The sequence below is a fragment of the Vombatus ursinus genome, unplaced genomic scaffold (genome assembly GCF_900497805.2).
Source record: "Vombatus ursinus unplaced genomic scaffold, bare-nosed wombat genome assembly UNPS02015175.1, whole genome shotgun sequence".
NCBI lineage: Eukaryota > Metazoa > Chordata > Mammalia > Diprotodontia > Vombatidae > Vombatus > Vombatus ursinus.
Window position 1 is genome coordinate 22,074,947 of NW_020954953.1, and position 21,561 is coordinate 22,096,507.

At 38.2% G+C, this 21,561-nt stretch overlaps 1 pseudogene; it reads left to right on the forward strand.

Annotated features, from left to right (window-relative positions):
- The first annotated feature begins 12,848 nt into the window (after positions 1-12,848).
- On the forward strand, positions 12,849-13,594 carry LOC114031503 (annotated as a pseudogene).
- The last annotated feature ends 7,967 nt before the right edge of the window (positions 13,595-21,561 follow it).

The following is a 21,561-nucleotide window of genomic DNA, read 5'->3' on the forward strand; positions in this document are numbered from 1 at the left end:
AGCAAATTCCTTTCAACTCCTGTCATACCCACGGTCAGTAGTCTGTATCCCTATAAATTACCCAAAGACTCCACTTGGCTAAACTGCAAAAGAATTGAATGGAGCTAGATAGACATCAACTCTCATAATGGCCCCAGTTACTCTTCAAAACAACTTGGGGCAAGATCAAAAAGGGTTAAGTGGTACTGGTAAGTGCTGGCGTCTCTAACATAGATCCCTTGTTCTACATTTATTCTTTATTTGTAATTCTAACATCAACAACAACAAATCATGGGTCTTACCAAGAGGTAGGATGAGTAAAGAGCATAAATTTAATCTGATCCTAAAGCAAAAGGATTTCTGATCTGTACTTTCACATTCAAACTTCCTAACAGGGCAGAAAGTGCTCATAGGCCTGATCTAGTATATATGCAGAGGGAAGAGGATGGTAAGTGCCTGAATTAACATACAGAAAAGGTGATAATTATTTAATCAATCTACCAATTAATCAACAAGAATGTATTGAGCCCTTGCCACATTCCAGACACTGTGCTAAGTGCAGGGGATAGAAATTAAAAAAACAAAAACAGTATCTGCCCCTCAAGGAGCTTACATTCTAATGTAGGAAACATGTTTATAAATAGGCACATACAAGATTCTTAGAGAGTAGAATGAAGGTTAACCTTAGAGGGGAAAGCACTAGTAGCTAGAGGGGGACTGGGAAAAGCCTCCCACTCAAAGCGGCACCTGAGCTGAGTCTTGAAGGAGTAAGAAGGTATAAGAAGAAGTGGAGGGAAGAAGAGAGCATCTTAAAAATAGAGGGCAGACGATGAAAAACACTGAGATGAGAGATGGAGCCTTGTGTGTGAACAACAGCAAGTTGGCCAATACGGTTGAAGGTCAAGGTGAGTTCTGACAAGGTAATCACAGGAGTGTGATGCGAGTGAGTTCTGGCATTGTGTCTAACAGGAACTGGAGCCATAGGCATCTCACCCCTGTTGAATATGGTCATGTCAGTCTTAAAAATGAGTTCAACTGTTTTTTCACTGACCTTGCCAGCTCTACTCTTTAGGAACAAACAATAACTATCATAACTTGGCTCCTTATATACTCTGCCTTCTTGTGTTAAAGTTGACCAGATCAAAATGATGCAAAAATGAAACTAATGCTTTGATAGAATTCAGGTTGAAGTGTATCTGCATTGTAATGAGTGTCATGGAGAGAGGATACAGGATGTGGAATCAGAACAGTTAGGCTCAAATTCTACTGTTGCCACTTACGAGCTATGTAATCTTGAGCAATTAAGTTTCCTCATTTGTAAAATGGAAATCATAATACTTTCACTAGCCACCTCCCAGGGCTATGGTGGAAAAAGCTCTTTGTAAACCTCAACATGCTATAAAAACCTGAGCAACAATGATACAGGAGAAGCAGGAGTGGCATAGTGGATGAAGATCTGGTCTCAGAGTCGGGAACTCTTGGGTTCAGGTCCCACTTCTGACTCATATTGGCTGTGAGACCCTGTGCAAATCATTTAACCTTTCAGTGGTCCAGGAAATTCTCCAAGACTGAAAGTTGCAGAGAAAGTGCTGATTTATAGTGGGACATATTTCCTTACTAGGAGTTCCTTAAATTGATGAAATAATGGGTTTGGGCTGAAAAAAAATCAATGAATAAATAAGACGCAGTCTGGTGTGATGGATAGTGAACTGGCCTTGGAGTCAAGAGGACCTGGGTTCAGGACCTGCTTCTGATATAAATGGCTTGGCAATCTTGGATAAGTAATTCAATCCTTCAGTGACCCCCCCCCCCAAATTGTCTAAGACTGTAAGTTTAAAAAGAAATTTCAGAGTTCCAATTTCCTCATAAAGAAATTCCTATACAGGTGTAATCACAGATCCAAACCAAAATTTTTTAATGATAAATAAGATTTCATTTTTATAAGAAAATACTACTGTTAAGGTGATTGATGTTGTATTAGGAGTTTTCCTAATTCTAAAGTGTTTTATAGCACATTGCTCTTCATTCTCTCCCCTTTTAAGGGAGCAAGTCAGTGAAGACAGTGAAGAAGTTGAATTAGCCTGCAGCAGCAGAGGGTAGTGGAAAGAGTGCCAGAAAGATTGGGGAGCCCTAGATTTGAGTCTTACCAGCTGTTTGCCCCTTGGTAAATCACTTTAATATCTCTGAGCCTCAATTTCCTTATCTATAAAACGGAGATATAACTTAATGAATACCTTGGAACACTCAGGACCAGTGGCCATAGAGACTTGGTGAGTTGAAATGCATCTAGGCATATATTTCCCTGAGTTACTGGGTTTCAGGTTCATTTGGCCTCGATGGATTTTCCAACTAGGGCTTGGCAGCCGGCAGAAGGAAGAAAGGAAATAAGCATTTTTTAAGTGTTTACTATGTATGAGGCAATGAACAAAGTGCTGGGGATACGTGTACAAGCAAAGAGAAAGTCTCTGCCCTTGAGGAATTTACGTTCCAATGGGGAAACACAAGACAAAAATAAATTGAAAAGGTGAGAAGTAGAGAGAATAAAGGTAGGATGCATGGTTTTGAATTCTGGAAGTCAGGACCAGAGTGGAGAGTGGCCAACCCTCCACAAAATGGAGGCCCCAGGAGAAGTGCATTAATGTGAGCAGGAGAAAGAAGAGGTGAAATACCAAGAGCAGAAATGCTGACTAGATTTAGAGAGGGCCAGAGACAGCTGGAGGTAAAGCAGTGATTTCTCCTGAGCTCTTCTTATAGACTATACAAAAAGAGGAGGTTCTTCAATAAGAATCTATACCCCCGACTTGTTAGCTAATTATGTTTGACACTGCATATATCACTGAGTACCAGTCAGAAGTTCCCTATGTCATTCCCAACAAGTCATATGTGTTTCAGCAATGAATTAGAAAACATATCCAGCTCCATGAGAGGTGCCCCAATCCTGTAAACAGAGATTTTCCTGCTCACCCTGTTACAGGAGAAATAATGCTTCCAGTATTTCTTTTACATGGTTGTGAGGAAAGAACCCTGTGAACTCATGATTGACTATAGAAATGCGAGTGGTTATTGCTAGCTGTCTTCGTGTGACTAGTTCTGGATGAGTCTCATAACAGAGAACTGAGAAAAAATCCTTAAGACTGCACTTATACACTTCATCTTTAAAAGGGGACAGCATGAGAGTCACAGTTCGTAAAACATTTTGGAATAAGTTAGAGAGTCTCCCATTTTTACTGGAGGCTTTCACATTGTCTTTTTAAGGACATTCTCTCATTGCATTCCTATTTAAAGCAAGCTATCAGAGCAGGGGATCTATTTCTTGTACAATTGACAAAGAACAAGAGATACCTTTCTGAAACGAGGGCTCAAAGAGACAAAACTTAAATGTGCAGCATTGTGCAGAGGCCACAAGATGCCTGTGCTAAAGACACACCAGCGAAGCATCAGGGTAAAGGAACAAATATTTAAGAACACGAAGGAAAATGTTCCAAGCAAGGCCAGTTACATCAAAGTGGGTTGATGGCGGGGCGCTGCATTGGAGAGGCATTGGATTACATTACAAGAACATAAAGTACTGAGTAATTGATCAATGTCTTGAAAACAACATCAGAAAAAACCATAGAACACCAACAGAAGCAATGTTCTTTTGAATCAAGTCTCCATTTCCAAAAAGTGCTGATGTGCCTCATTGCAAACTTCCATAAAATTGTGGTGAGAAAAGGGAAATTTATATTGGAAATCCTCCACCAGTCAGCTGAATTTCCACAGCGGTGTGCACGAAACCTCGTTGGCTAGCTCCTGGTTAATGTATTCTTTGAGTAAGAAACATCACCAGGCACAGACTCAGACCCAACCTCAGCAAGTTGCTGCGGAAATGAAACCAAAAGAGGAAGAAGATATCAAACTTGGAAAGGCAATATAAAACAAACACTACTGAAGAAATAATGTAAAGTGTGATGGACAAAGGGGAGGGTAAAATAGAGGAAGGGAGAGAGAGCCTTACATCAAAACTTTTCTCCATAGAATACTATTACTGGTGTGCGTGTGTGTGTGCATGCACGTGTATGTGTGTGTGTGTGTAAGTGTATTATACACATACGCACAACAGTAATAGTTTCAATATAACATATATGTGGTAGAAGGTTGCCTTCTGTGTATATGTATATATATATATGTATCTATAGATACATACACACAGAAGGCAACCTTCTACTATCTTATGCCTTCCATGTGTGTATATATGTATACATACATACATATATACATGTATACACATAGACACAAATATTCTACCATCTCAGACAATGGAGAGAATGAACTGAATAGAATGTGTAGTTGGTCCAAGAATGTCATAGTTCAATAATGGAAGAGAAGGTCAAGATATTGATGAAATCACACACTTGAAGTCTGCCTTGCCAAGAGCAAACAAATCACTCTTGCATTTTCTCATGCTCAGAAGATGCAGCCACAAAGATGTGGTGTGACTGAATTGTGCTGACTCCTGCTCCTTCATTCTAACCGCCGACTGAAGAAAGAATTGCAAGATGCTATTTAGAAAGAGTTTGGAAAATATGTCCTCTGAGTTATAAAACTTGGTTTGGGATCCTTGAAATTTGCCCAATGCCTGTAGTTAGTTATTCTGGAGAGCTGCCGTTCCATTGCCTCAGCCTCTTTCTCTCTGTTCCCTTCACTTTTTTTTTCTTCAATTGCTACTTTCCCACACCTCCTGGGATGATTTTGCCACTGGGGCCTCTTGTCATCCACCTTCTACATGAGGACTTTCCTTATCTCCTCCAATTTCTAGTGCCCCTACCCTAAAAATTGCAATGTACTTAGTATATATATTACACATACACACACACACACACACACACACACACATGTATTTGGATTAGAATGGATTAGGAGTTAAGCAAATGAGGAAAAGTTGAAGGAAGCGAAGATAATAAAATTGAATTTGGGATGTCAATGGAACATCCAGGAGGCAGCTGACGAGGCATGCCTAGAGTTTTAGAGAAAGGCTAGTAATTCATGCAAATATACATACATACATATTTGTATGGGTATATATGTACACATTGATATATACATACATATGTGTGTATGTGTGTGTGTGTGTATATATATATATACACATATATATATACACATTGGGAATTCATTACATTAATGAAATTACATATACATTGTCTCATCTCATGTATGCCTGTTCATATGACTCTCTAATGTGGCTTAGGGAAGAAATGTCTGTATGGATAGCATTATAGGGCTCTTCCAGCTCTAAAACATTTGACCTTGGGATCTTGGTCTTTAAGATGGTTAGTTGAAGATGAAGGAAGCCATCACAGATACACTAGCGCAGAACTATAGGGGGAAATTTGAGGAAATGTTCAGAGATGGCCATTAAAAGACATCCTCTGAATAAAAATGGGTCCTAGATCCTGAAGCTTGTAAATGTTAATAAAGACTAGCTAAACTCTATAATCCTAGAACTGGTGAGTTCTTTGGGAATTTAGTAGCATCCAGAGACCTGTTTGTTAGCACTGGCAAGCTCCTCTATGCTGTGACTTTGGTCAAGTCCCAGAAGGAATGTGGGATTGAAGAATGTAAATAATAACTGTGCAGTTATAAATTAACCCCCCACCAAAGTTCTACTCAAATGGTTGGGGGAAGGGACTCCTGTGGTAGGTGGTACATGATCTATATACTAAAAGAAACCTGGCATTCCAAGAGGCAGAGATGTAGAGATAAGGCATTCCAGATATGGGAGACAGGCACATATCTTTTTGCCTGCTCATGGGCATTGCTGAATTTATACACTTTCATTCTGAAGAGTGTCCTGATCTCACTTACCCACGTATTTATTTGATGCTCATATAGGAATTCAGAATGGTAGCTTAGTGACTGAAAATAATAATGCTATTTTTGGAGAGAAGCTTTATTCTGGGAAAGACAGGAACTAAAAAGGGTCTGGACAGAGTATTTCTTCTTCATATAAGCCCTAGATCAGGGTGGGGAACCTGTGGCCTCAAGGTCATATGTGGCCCTCTAGGTCCTCAAGTGTAGCCCTTTGACTGAATCTAAACTTAAGTCATTCACCTATCCCATTCATAGAAGCAGTACGACAGGAGGTAGAAGTGGTAGGATAATAGTATTAATAGAAACTCCCAAGTAGTCTGGGGACAGAGGCCACTCCACAGCAAATGTAAATTGACTCTTTGTACTATACTAGGCTCAGTAACTGCCTATAACTGAAAATTAAAGCTATACCTTATCAGTAAACATTTCCCATCTACGTACCTTACACTCATAGGGATGCTCAAATACCATTTACATATTGTAGGTTAGAACCACATAATGTGTCCAAAAGCTTACTGAAGAAAATACTTCCTTAAAAATTAGAATGGAGAAATTGGAAGCTAGTGACAATTTGAGAAATCAAGGCACTGTAACACTAATCCAAAGGAATGAAAAAATAGAAGAGAATGTGAAATATCTCACTGGAAAAACAACTGACCTGGAAAATAGATCCAGGAGAGAGAACTTAGAACTTACTGGATTATCTGAAAGCCATGATCAAAAAAAGAGCCTAGACATCATCTTTCAAGAAATTATCAAGTAAAACTGCCCTGATATTTTAGAACCAGAGGGCAAAATAGAAATTGAAAGGATCCACTGATCACCTCTAAAAAGAGATCCCCAAAGGAAAACTCCTAGGAATATTGTAGCCAAATTCCAGAATTCCCAGGTCAAAGAAAAGATATTGCAAGCAGCCAGAAGGAAACAATTCAAGTATTGTGGAAACACAATCAGGATAACACAAGATTTAGCAGCTTCTACATTAAGGGTCTGGAGGGCATGAAGTACAATATTCCGGAGGGCAAAGGAGTTAGGACTACAACCTAGAATCACCTACTCAGCAAAACTGAGTATAATCCTTCAGGGCAAAAAATGGTCATTCAATGAAATAGGGGACTTTCAATCATTCCTGTGGAAAAGACCAGAGCTGAATAGAAAATTTGACCTTCAAATACAAGACTCAAGTGAAACATGGAAGAGGTAAACAAGAAAGAGAAATCATAAGAGACTTATTAAGGTTGAACTGTTTACATTCCTGCAGGGAAAAATGATATTTGTAATTCATGAGTCCTTTGTCAGTATTAGGGTAATGGGAGGAAAAAATTATATGTATGTATAGATAGATAGATAAGAGGGCACAGGGTGAGTTGAAGATGAAGGGGTGATATCTGGAAAATAAACTTAAGGGGTGAGAGAGGATTATACTGGGAGAAGGAGAAAGGGAGAAGTAGAATGAGGTAAAATATTTCACGTGAAACAGACAAGAAAAGGCTTTCACAGTGGAGGGGAAATGGGGGAAGGTGAGAGGGAATGAGTGAATCTTAGTCTCATAGGATTTGGCTTAAGGAGGGAATAACATACACAATGGGGTATGGAAATCTATCTTACCCTACAGGAAAAAGGGGAGAAGGGGACAAGAGAGCAGGGGGTTGATAGAGGTGCGGGCAGATTGGGGGAGAGGATAATCAAAAGCAAACACTTCTGAGGAGGGACAGGGTCAAAAGAAAGAATAGAATAAATGGGGGGTAGGATAGGATGAAGGGAAATATACTTAAGTTTTTCACAACAGGACTGCTATGGAAGTGTTTTGCATGACTACACATCTATAACCTGTATCGAGATGGTTGCCTTTTCAATGAGAGTGGGTGGGGAGGGAGGAAGGGAGAAAATTTGTAACCCAAATTTTTAAAAACACATGTTCAAATAAAAAATAAATAAACAATAAAAAGAAAAAAAAAGAACCATAGAATGTTAGAGCTGAAAAGGAACTTCAATGCTCTCTGGTCCTCTAGGTGAGGATATTGGGGCTCAGAAAGTTTAAAGGACTTGCTTAAGGTCACATAGCTAGCCATTGACAGAGCTGAGAATAGAGTTTCTGCTTCCAAATGTCCAGTTCAATACTTTTTCCACCATACCATGCTGCTGATAAATTATATTGTTTTATAGAGTAATTTGTATTCAAAGAAATTGCTTAATAATACCAAACAGGGTAGAAAATTAAGGGTTTTCTCAATACCTAAAGTGGTAGTTTCTGGAATAACATCAATTTGTGGCCTAATAGCTAGGAACTGGAACAATTTATTTCTCCTTAAGCCATTGAATCTCGATTCAGATTTGGTTGGGCAACCTGGCTATTATTTAATAATAGCTTGTAGAAAGTGTGATTTCCTTTGCTGTCCTTGGCATAAGAAGATGTTCTACGAAGCTCAGTTCAACACATTGTAAAGTCTGGCTCTTCAACCAACCAATGAGCACACAAACTTGAGTCACATTTCAAAAGATGGGTGTGGTTCGTTTCTTTTCAGGTTTAGCTTGCTGGGTACCACTGATGGTCATTCAATCATTTGCTGTGGGTCTGTAAAACGGAGTGCTAAGCTCATTGTGAATGAAAATCATGTCATTCTTTATACTTTTGTCCCCATTGTCTAGCATAGTGCCTGGAATATAGCAGGAGCTTGCTAAATACTTAATTGATTGATTTACTGATTTTCTGTTGGTCACCATTACTACAATTATCCCTTCCACATCTGGGGGCTAGGGGTATGGTACCCAAGATCTGGAAAATCTGAGTAAAATTTTTTGGCCCTCTCTTTATACCAGAGAAGAAGTCTGAATTATTATGGTATTAAAAGATAAAATATGTTGATGTTATATAAAACTATACATATATTTTATGCATTTCTGAGTTTCTAAACTTTTTCTGGGTCATCTGTGGCTTCCATAAAACTCCCTTAAAAAAATTCCCATTTAATTTTTTATGCCCACCTATGATATATCGAAACTATGACAGGGAAAGTTGCAATGTGGAAGGGATAACTGTATTTTCAGAACACCAGGCCTTTGCTATAACAATACCTAACAGATGGAATTTAGAATAAGGCAAGTCTTTCTTCAACAACCCTGTCTGAGTCTTTCCTTATTATATCACCTTTGGAACCCAAAATCATAAGATCCTGACACTAGGTACATAGCTCTCAAATTCCTGAAAGTATGCGTTTATTCTGGGGCTACTATGATATAAAGGTCATGTCTAGACCAGAACCCAAAATTCCAAGAGTAAGTTCCCTGATCTATTCCTTTCCTCTACCCCTCCCCACTGTCCCCCAGCCAAAACAATATCTTTGTTCTTATTTCCACCTATTCTCCCGGTTTCAGAGTATAGCCAATTGGTAGCATTACAATAAAAGCAACACCCCCCACCACCACCACTGTATACCTCAGTGGCCCTGTCATCCCACCCACACACCTGGCATTACTGACATTTAGCAATACCTCATCCTCAAGTTTCCTACCGACTTGCTTCCAGATGGCCAAATAGCAAACAAACTTCACTGAAGGTGACATCTTTCAGACTGTAACTATGGGTAGAATTCAGAAGCACACAGTGGATCAAGGAGTTTATAAAGAAAAAGTAAATTATGAAGAAAATAGATCATTTTTATTGTATCAATTTTAAAAGCTTTTTCGTGGAGAAAATTAGTGCAGCCAGAATTAGGAGAAAAACTATGTACAAGGGGGATCTTTGTTTCAAACATCTCTGTTCACCCAGAGATGAATACAAGCCCCTGCCATATCATTCTTTCCCCCAAAGCCCTCCCCCAAGTTCAAAAGACTGTAGCTCCATCCAAATACCTAAATTAGAAAAAGACTGACCCTGTAACAGTGAACCTGTGAGGGTAAAGAAGGATCAATCCTTGGATCTAGTTGAATAACAAATTAGCAGGCTGCTCCTTTCCTGCTGCTCTCACCCTCTCAGACAACCCCCACCCTCACCCCAACAGGTCCCACCCGGGGTTTGATCTTTCCCTGCTCAGTGGGGATTGAAAACGAATGCTCCAAATCCAAGGTACGGAAATCATCCCGTGCCATATTAAATGAAATAAATTGACGGAGCAGTGTGTTCACCCTTAGAGACACAGTGTTTACATGTCTGACCCCTAACAACAAAGGAAAGGGAAGTGAGTTAAAACAATGATCTGGACACCCTTATAGGGAGCCAAGAAGAAGTCTGACATGACAGAGTTTTCTGGGGCAATCCAGGCCATTTGGCTTCTAGCTTTCTCTGCACCACTCACAGCACAGATCTTCCTTGTGTACACTTGCCTTTATTTAAATATTTAATTTCTCTAGCAACAGAATGTGCTACTCCTTCTGGAAGCCATCCTTCTGATTACTCTTATTGCATTTTGGAAGAACCGAGATCCTATAAAGTTCAGCTAAACACCTGCTACCTGAAGGCTACCTGAGCTCTTTCTCCCTGGTTTCTCTCTTAGCTCCAGACTTCTCTGCAAGCAAGGAAGCTAAGTTTAAGTGGCTGAAACAAAATTTGTGACTTACAAAAATCAAGAAACGTTTTCCTCTCTCTCCAACAGGAATAGGTTATTGCAAAACTTGCTTCTATGTTTCTAGAATGATTCTAGCCTTTTTTTTTTAACCTGCTAGGAGACAACCCTTACATACCAAGGATGCTGCTAACAGTCTAGGAAAAAAATGGTACGGATTACTTAGTTGTGGGGGACCAGGGTATTTCCAAAGAGGGTGGCTCTTGGTTCTAAAGTGAGACTATGTGGAATTGGCCTAAGTACATTGATGATACTGTCTGATTTTTTTTCCACCAGAAAATAGTGAAGTACTTTTGTCAAATTATACATTTTTTCTAGAGTCCGTGGAAAAGCCTGTACAATATGCAAAAAACAAAGACATCATGCAAATGTTTAATAATTGTGACCCAATCTATTCTACACATGATTCATCATCATCATCATCATCACAGCTAACATTTGTATAGTGCCTACTATGTGCCAAGAACTGTGCTAAGGGTCTTAATTATGATCCCATTTGATTCTCACAACAACCCTGGGAGGTAGGTGCTATTATTATCCCCATTTTATAGTTGAGGAAAATGTGGCAAATGGAAGTTGAGTGACTTGCCCAGGGTCACAAAGCCAGTAAGTGTCTGAGGTTGGATTTGAACTAAGTTTTCCTGACTTCAGGCCCAGTGATCTATCTGTTGTGCCAATCAATCAATCAATAAACATTTATTAAGCACCTACTATGTTCACCATGCTAAGTGCCATGACAATTTGGAAATACAACATACCATTCTTCCATAGTGGAACAGTATGCTTAGACCTAACCAGATTAAATGATATGATATTCTACCAAATGACAGAGATATAAAGGACCTCAGAGGTCATCTATTCCAACTGCTATCTGAACTCAAATTTCCTCTATAACAAATCCAACAAATGGTGAACTCAGCCTCTCTTGAACATGTCCAGTGAACTCACTAGCTCCTGAAGCAGCCTATTTAATAGGGAACTGCTCTGTTAGGAACTTTTTTCCTCATGTCAAGCCAAAATCTGCCTTTCTGCAACTTCCACACACTACTTCTAGTTCTGTGATCCTGGGCCAAGCACAAATCTATTCCCCTTCCATATGGCAATCCTTCAAATGCTTGAAAACAAGAGTGTCGGATTCCATCTCTCCCTCTCCTTCGCCATGTCTTCTCTCCTCTGGGTTAAACATCCCAATGTTAGTTAACTAGGCTAGTTAACTAAGTAGGCTGGTTAACTAGTTCCTTTGGTTAATCTTCCTTATGCCATAATCTTGAGCCCTAACAGTATCTTTGTCAGCCACCTAGTATGATCCTACTTTGTCAATGCTCTTCTTAAAATATGATGCCTAGAATGGAAGATGGTACTCCAGCTGTGGTCCATCTGAGGTTGAACATAGTAGAACTCTAGCATTTCCTGTTTTGGATACTATGTTAATCCCTTATTGGCTTCTTTTAAAATAATCATCCCTTCCTACCGATTCTTTGTAATCAACTGGAAAAGAAAATTATGCCAACCGATGATAGGGAACATGGCACCCAAAGCCAAGTAGCCAAAATTTTGTGATATTCCTACATAGACTAGGTAATGTCGTTATATTTTCCCATGGGGAAAATCAGAACATTGTGTTTCTCTCCACCAATGAAATAATGGATCTAGACCAAAAAAAAAAAAAGAGAGTATTAGATAGGGTCATGGGTTGAGTAACTAGACACGTATGTTCCATAGGACTCTGAAACGAGAAGGAAAATGACTGAATTGAAGAGATGGATTGTAATGAAGGTCAAAGCAAATGGGAGATAGACAATAAGTGGACAGTGCTATTTATACCATGTAACTGACTCCAAGGCTGTGCACTTATTCCTACATTCTCTGACTGCTCCTATTTCCATTTTCCAGTTGAATAAGGAATTATTCTTAAAATATATTTATATATATGTATATATTATTTATCCTTTGGTTTTACATCACCTAAATTTCTTCTTGTATCCTTCCACTTACCTTTTCCAAGAAAGCCATCCCCTATATGAATCATAAATTCTTAAACTGGGAATTCTTAGTCCTAGTTTAGCTGAGAATGTTTTCACTATGTGGGCAAAAATATGCTCTATGTTGCTGCAGGAGTCAAATGGATGGAAGTCACAGGGAAACAGACTTTGGCTTAATATAATGAAAATCTTTTAAATAATTAAAACTGTCCTATCTTTTTTCTATCAAAACTTAGATGACAGAACAAAGCCCTTGGCAGGTCTTCAAATATGTAGAGACAGCTCTTTTATCCCTACCCTAAGTCTTGCTTCTGTAGGCTAAACATCCTGAATTCTTTTGACCATTCCTTAAATGAAATTGTTTCCTGATGCCTTTCTACCTTTTAGCATCCTCTGCATGCAAAAGAGTTTGTCATAATTCTACTTAATGGCTCTTTCCCGTGGCAGGTCTGAAGCAGGAAGCTGTGCAAAGATGAAGCTCAACATCTCTTTCCCAGTCACTGGCTGTCAGAAACTCATCGAAGTTGATGATGAGAGAAAGCTATGGACCTTTTATGAGACATGGATGGCCCCTGAAGTTTCTGCTGATGCTCTGGGTGAAGACTGGAAGGGTTATGTGGTCCATATCAGTGGTGGGAATGAGAAACAAGGCTTCCCCATGAAGCAGGGTGTTTTGGCTCACGGACATGTACGCCTGCTGCTCAGTAAGGGCCATTCTTGCTATCGTCCTAGAAGAACTGGAGAAAGAAAACTTAAATCTGTTAGGGGTTGCATTGTGGACGCCAACCTGAGCGTCCTCAACTTGGTTATCGTGAAGAAAGACGAGAAAGATACCAGGACTGACAGATACAACTGTGCCTCATTGCCTGGGCCCAAAAGAGCTAGCAAAATCCGCAAACTTTTCAACTTGTCCAAAGAAGATGATGTCTGATAGTATGTTGTGAGAAAGCCCCTCCCAAGGAAAGTAAGAAATCCAGGACCAAGGCTTCTAAAATTCAGCGACTGGTGACTACTCAAGTTTTGAAGCTCAAACGTAGACACATTGCTTAGAAGAAGCAACATGCCCAGAAGAACAAGGAAGAAGCAGCAGAATATGCTAAACTTTTGGCCAAGAGAATGAAGGAGGCTAAAGAAAAACGACAGGAACAGATCGCTAAGAGACGTCGACTGTATTCCCTGAGAGTCTCCACCTCTAAATCTGAGTCCAGTCAAAAATAAAATTTCTAAAAATGTGTTAGAAATAAATAACTTTTTCAAGTAAAAAAAAAATTCTACTTAATGTTATAGTCAGACCTAAAGATAATGTTCCAGTGTGGTCTGATCTAATAAAATACAGTAGAACTATTATCTCACCCCCTTTTCACCCAAGAAATTTTTACACAACCCCAGGTATGTAGGTATATAAAACAGGTATACAAATAAAACATTTACTGACAATAAATCATAAAGAAATTTATTTTAAAACAATTGTTTGGTATACACATAATTTTACTATTTACTAAAGGCAAAAGCAAATTTGCATACTAATAAGTTGGATATGCTTGTTTAATTTTACATAAAAAAATAAATCTTGGTGGAATATTCGATACTGGTATTTTGGTCATTGCATGTACAGAAACCTTTTACTGTTGCCAAATTTTTTACAACCCCCACATTCAGTTATCACAACCCACAATTTAAGAAGCACCAATCTAAGTCACAGATAAAAATGCTGATGCAGGCCATGTATAAAGACCTATAACATATTGGTGGCATTTCCCATCCAAGTTGACATGAATCCATTAATAATTAATATCACTTTGGTAAGGTTGTTCAACTAACTATGAACATATGATTGCACTATCATCCAGCCAAGATTTTTCATATGAGATACCTTGTCAATTATCTAGATGAATTATCTATTATTTGTCAATTATCTAGATGAATTATATATATATACATATATATGTAATTCTACAGAATTCCTTGATTTTGTTATCTTTTAAATATAATCTTTCAAAATATATCTTATTGATTCTTTTTTGCTTTTCCTTTGTCTAGATTTCCCTCTATATCTTATCCCTCTCCCTTCCAGAAAGCTGCTTCTTATAATATGGTAATCTTTTTAAAAAGAAAATAAGGAAAGAAGAAAAAAATTCAGCTAAACCAACAAGCGCTTTAAAAAATATGATATCATATTCAATGTCCCACAGATGTGGACACTGCCCTGCCATCGCACACACCACTGTGAAAGAGTTGTGGAGGTTTTCTCATATCTCTTCATTGGGGCCAAGCTTGTCCTTGGTCTTATTATCTTAGAGAATCCATGAAGGTTCTTAGTGATTACTGCTTTCTTTTTTAAATGTTCAGAGGTCATCTATAATTATATATTACAGAATTTTGCCAGATATTGATATCAGCCTTAGACTTTCATCCCATTTATCCTATTATCACATAGTCTTGTAGCTGATTAGCTAAATTATTTAAAGCTTTTTGAAAATGTGATCAAGATAATTTGGATTCAAAGCCTGCATGTATCAATTAACTTTATCCTGTTCCATGGCCACAGACTTATCCCCAACCAGGCATTACATGAATGTATATTATTGATAGGGGTGGAGGGGAGCAATTTAGAGTAGAGGTTAAACAATACAAACCCATTACCATTCATAACAAAGACCTATGTGCCTGTGTTGTGACAGTTAGCCTGTAGCATTATCTTTGCATATGAAATCAAAAGTATATTCTTACAAAAAGATCAACTCTTTTTGGCTTGGTGATGAGATTACTTTGGAATTTTTACTTGAGTAGTTACAATAAGCAATACAAGGACCCATCTTTTCATTTAGTGACAACTTCCTTCCATTCTCTGGTTTTCTTTTCAGTAAGAATATCAGGACTGATAAAATTCAATTCCTCCAGTAATATGTTTACTGATTGGTCATTGGGAGTGCCAACATATAGAGTGCCAACAGTTCTGTTAATGTTTATAGGTGGTCTTAAAAAAACAAGTGATTCTTACCACTCTCAAACCCTTTTTCTGTCAGTGTTTCATCACTACAGAAATGGAGCGAGGGCCATTTTGTGTTTTATATTTTTCTTTCATGGGTTCCCATGACCAAATAATTTACCACTAAGTGGTCAACCTACTGGTGACAAGCCTCTCTGTACTTAGTTAGGTGAGTTCTTGGAAAGCAAACACAAGCCCTGTTGCCAGGACCATCAATTGCCATAATGAGGAGAACAAAGGAACTTAAAAACCACTTTCATTAGCAAATATTTGATGTCCTTCACAATTAGAAAGAAATGACAACCAAAGGCAACACTAGTGGAGAACAGCAATTTTGATTGTAAGATCTAATAGAAAGTGAAGATTATAAGCAGTGAAAGAAAAAGCATTTAAAGAAAATTTGGCAAGGGGCCCAAGTAACTAAAGTCACCCCAAGGGGATTTAGGGATGAAACTTCAAGGAGACAACAAAAAAGTGAAAAAGATATGTAAATATTTTTATAACTACATCTTTTCACTATCCAGGAAAATTGAGGCACTGGGTTAGGATTTTGTCCTAGATGTGATTCTTGAGAAAGTAGTAAAGGCACTAAAGAAAACAAAAAAGGGAAAAGCAATTGGATTAGATGAAGTATAGAAAGAGAAGGTCTATGTCAAGGTGATGTAATTTTTAGGACATTCTCAGATATCTGAAGAAGGACAAGATATCAAAGACAAGGAAAAATTCTCAAACCTAATTATAACAAAAAGAGGTAACAAAGAGAACATTAACTATTGGCATATGTGTGTGTATGTGTGTGTGTGAATACATATAGAATATTTTTATGAGAATATAGGATGAGCAGGTATGGATGGATTGCAATCTGCACCATTGGAGGGAATACTATTATTGAGGTCAAAGATCCATTGTATATACACAACAAGATGATTAGCCTTCTTCTCTGTGAGTTACAACTTGAGTACTTATTTACTCTGCCTCTGAAGGCACTTCATACAGAGAAGGAATATGTTCCTATATGATACTATCACAATAGTTTTCTCCATTTTAGAATAGATATCTGAAAGTTAGAAACAAAATATTACAGAGTGGTGTGAATGGAAGGAACCATGATGTGGCAGCTCACATGGCACTGGCTCATTTTCCTTCTGGAGATCTTATCACAGGGATATGGGTTAAGGATGCTGAACCAGACTGTCTAATGATGGCATTCTGAGGATCAAGAAGAGAAATTGGAGCCCAGGAATCTGAGGACCCATGGAATAAAAACTGGCACTATTGGCAGTTTTATATTCCCAAATGTTCTGTGTATACCTGATTTGTTTTTATCTCTCCATCTACCCCTCTGTTCTTACTTTGCTGTTCCTTTGCATCACTGCTGATGGCGAGACCTATACATAAAGTTAAGCCAAAGCAAAGTTTTTCCTGACTCTTTTTTTGCAGAATCTAAGTGCTACTTTCACTCATTTATTCACTCACTCATTCATTTAACAAACATTTACTGAATGTATGCTACGTACAAAACACTGAGCTAGATGCTATTGGGGATATAAATAAAAATCTAATAATGATGATGATAACCCACAGTTATATAAGACTAAGTTCATAGGTAGTATAAATATTGTTTTTTTCTAATTTTATAAATGTGAAACATGAAACAGAGAGATTAAGCAATTTGTGTATGATCACACATATAGTAAATGTCAGAGCCAGAATTCAAAACCAGGTATTGGAACTCTAGAATCCCTTCCATTAAAGCCCTGTAATAAGGCACAGTCCCTACTCTCAAAGAGCTTACCATCAGAAATGATTGGAATTGCCTGGGAATTTGCCAATTATTTTTCCCACACTATTATAATGACTTCTAAGGTCTGGGGGGAAAAATCATTGTTTCTATTCCAGGTATTGTTCAATAATGAAACACATTGTCAGTTCCTATGTGAAATGAGGAAAAGCTGCAATCATCATCACTGTCCTGGTTCCTTTCAGCCATTTGTTCTCTTAAAAACTGTCCAAGATGATATGTTTACATCTGATGGAAACCGGCCTCATGACAACAAAAGGAAGTGTCTGCCAACATTGGGACAGGAACCATATTCCTGCTTTGTTAATTGCATCTGTTTCTTTTTAAGAAGAGCAGCTAATCAACAGCTAACCTCCATGCCAGCTTTGAAGATTTTAATGAAGGGTATTATATTATAGAAGGAGACAGGAGCCTACAATCACTGGCCCAATTGAGCAGCAACAAATGTGACAGGAGGCTACGGTCTTCAAACTTTAAAAATATTGGGAGGAAATGGTTGATAGAATTCTCATCCATCTTTTTCAGTTATTCTGTGCTACCAGAGCCTGATTTTCCATTTCCCTCCACTCCTCTGGGCATTTTCCCCTTGACCCCAACTCCCTCTGAGCTTTGTGAAGGAAAGGAAGACAGCAATCACTCAATTAATGAGTGAGTATTCATCCTATTAATACAAAGACAAAAATTAAACAGTTCCTACCTATATTGCAATTAGGGGAAACAACATATATACATTAGTATATATAACATATATAAAGCAAATACAAAGCAGTTTCTGGGAGAGGCACTAGCTGCTACTGGGGGATCAGGAAAAGGCCTCATGCAGGAAGTAGTCCATGAGTGAACTTTGAGAGGAACTAAGGATACTAGGACAGAACGCATTCCAAACACAAAGGGGGGAGTCTGTGCAAAAGTAAAGAGCTAAACAAACAAGGCATATGATATTCCAAGTCCTCTGAATTTGGGGATCTCTTTTTAAAACAGGGGTCCTTAACATTTTTGGGGTCCTGGATCCCTTTGGCATTCTGGTGAAGCCTATGGACCCTTTTTCAGAATTATGATTTGTAAAGAATTACAAAAGAAAACAATGATATTAAAATATAGTTATCAAAATATTTCTAAAAAACCAATTTCATGGACCTCTGGTTAAGAACCCCTGTTTTAAATTTTTTTTGCGTGTGTTTATGGTACAGGATGGAGAGAGAAAAGGCTTTTTGTATAGAAATATACATAAAAAAAGTTTTGTGATGCTCTTGATCATTTTGACTACAATGTGAGCCTATTATAAACACAGTGCTTGGCACACAGTAGATGCTTAGTCAATGCTTGTTGCTTTTTCTAACCTTGCAAATCAAGGATAACAATGTGGTTGTGGAGCTACTGCTAGAGTGGAGAGGTACTAGCTTCCTACACTGACCCCATCCCCCACCCCAAGCTTCCTCTGAGATCCATCATGTTGATTAGTTATGGTGAGAATGTCAGTTCCGGGCACTTCTCCCACCTGTCACCAGTTTCGTAAACCAACCCTGTTTCAAGCTGATTGAGATCCTTCTTCCATCTTTAGTGACATATGAAATCATTTTATTCAGCATTAACAACGGAAAAATTGTTTATGAGGGAGGTAACCTCATTGTGGCTGACTCAATTCCAAATTCCCACTATCTTTATCAGGGAGCTTTCTCCATGTAACAACACTCTTGTCAGTTATTCCAAGCCAAAGGACCCTAGACTTAATTCCAGGTTTGAACACAAATTCCCAGAGCCCTTCCTAATGTCCCAATGCACATTTTCAAATTCAGCTATTTCAGACCTCACAGTCTTTAGCCCTTCTCCTTTCTCAGGACAGTTACTGGGAGAGCAGGGCTATTTTACATATTCTACATGAAAGCTTAATTCCCTGGTTGGCTCAAATAATACTAATTAATATTTTTATAGTGATTTAAAGTTTTCAAAAGTGAAAGAAAATAGGCCATTTTTCTTTTTTTAATGTATCAGTTTTAATTTCTAATACAGTAAATAGCAATAGATATAATCCACAAAAAAAAAGCTCTTTGGGTCCCAATAGGTATTTTCTATCTTCGTTCTCAGATGTTACCTGGCAAGGTTATGGATTCCTTCCTTGGTCTTTATGGCTTTAATCCCCAGCTCAGTTTTGATGGGCAAAATATCTCCTTCTTCCTATCTGTACCTTAAGTAAACACAATCTTGTTGGCCAACAAACTTTAGCATAGGTTAACAACTTAAGACAAAATGTAAACGAACGTATAGAAAAAGAACAACTTTTAAACCTAGATGCTTCTCAAAGCACCTAGAAGAATAAGGGAAGCATAAATTGAAAAGGGACTCACAAACTGAGAGATTGGCTTCTCCCTAGAGAAAGAAAGAGAAAGGGAAAGGGTCAGTCATCATCTCCTCTTCTTTCACCATCCTTGGTCAGCTAGGAAGGTTCAGTTGAACTGCACAGTTTTACAGAACAAATTCTTTTATTAAGGGGATTTGTTCTGTGAAATCTGGATTCAGTAAAGGGGTCGTACTTGAGGACCTAGAGGCCCACCCCTGGTTCAGATGTCCCCATTGTCCTCTGATCTGGGTCCTTATTGGATGGTTCCATTACAAGAGCCACTGCAGTGTGGCTCCTCCTCCTTTTTCTGTACAACCTGTTCCAATTCAAGGTCAAGAGCAGATTGCAGACTCCAGGAGAATGGCAGGGAAGCTCTCCCACAATCAGGGAGGTTCATTCCTTCGTCTCCAGCTTCCTGTGAGCAGGGCTAACAGGCAGATTGCAGTTGTTGTTCCATTGTTTCAGTTGTGCCCAATTCTTTCTGACTCCATTTTGGGATTTTCTTGGTAAAGATACTGGAGCATCTTGCCATTTCCTTCTCCAGCTCATTTTGTTGTTATTTTTGTGTAGTTCAGTTGTTTCAGGTGTATCCAACTCTTTGTAATTCCATTTGGGGGTTTTCTTGGCTAAGATCCTGGAATGGTTTTTTCCTTCTGGAATGCCATTCCCTCCTCTAGCTCATTTGACAGATGAGGAAACTGAGGCAAACAAGGTTAAGTAGCTGGTAGACTTTGTAATTACTTTAGTAATAATAATGACAACTAGCATTTATATAATGCTCCAAGATAAAGAACTTTACAAATATTATCCCATTTTATCTTTACAACAACACTGGTATATAGGCGCTATTGCTATTTCCATTTTACAGATGAGGAAACTGAGGCAGACAAAGGTCAAGTATCTTGCCCAAAGTCACACAGCTAGTAAGTATCTAAGGAGGGATTTGACTCCAGGTCCAATATATCTACTAGCACCACTTAATTGCCTCTGTATCATTTTGTGTAAAATAGTATAATTTTATAAGTATTTATTTATATAGATGTTGTTTCCCTCCAATAGAGTATAAGTTCCTTGAGAGGAGAAACCATTTCCCCTTTTGTCTTTGTATCTTCAACTCACACAGCACAGTGTCTGGCACATAGTAGGTTCTTTATACTTATTGAATGGAATGGAATTGAAAATTAAAAATTTTTGTTTTAGGATATAGATGCTAGAAGGTGAAACTGCATCTTGCAGTTTCCTATTTTTACTAATCTTTCTTGCTAACTAGGTGCTAGAGAAACAGTATAATGTTGTGACTAAGCCCTAAAGTCCAGAAGACCTGGTTTCAGGTCCTACTTTTGGTGAGACCCTCTGCAAAACAGTTAATTTCTCAGAGAACCAGGTACCTCTCCAAGACTATAAGCTACAGAATATTTGCTAGCCCACATTAGTAGGATGAATTTCCTTACTCGGAGTTCCCTATACCAGTACATTATAGGTTAGAACGAACTAAAAATCTGAGTATAGCATGATAGCAAGCAGCTACCTCTGTTACTTTCTCCTCACATGGCCTTGGGCAAGTCACTTAAACTTCCTAGGCCTCAATTTTCTCATCCAGAAAATGAGGAGGTTGGATAAGATGGCTCCCAAAATTCCTTCTAGCTCCAAATCTATGATGATGTTGATAATATATAATTTATATTTCAGAAAAGTATTTGATAAAATGTCTCATTAGTCCCATGGAGAAGTTGGAGAGATAACGGCCTAAATCAGCAGTTCTCAAACTTTTTGGTCTCAGTACCACTTTACACTCTTAAAAATGATTGAGAAGTTCAAAGAGATTTTTCCAAAAAAAAAAGTATTGGTTATATCTATTGGCGTTTACCATATTATAAATTAAAATGTCTTACTATTATTATGAACATAGTTTTGACCTTGAAGACTTCCTTCAGTGGTCCCCAGACCATATTTTGAGAACCACTGGTTTAACCAATAATGCAACTAAATGAAATTGGTTTTGGTCACAGCAACTCACAAAAACACATACAGCATAACTGTAACTAGGATGGGAACTT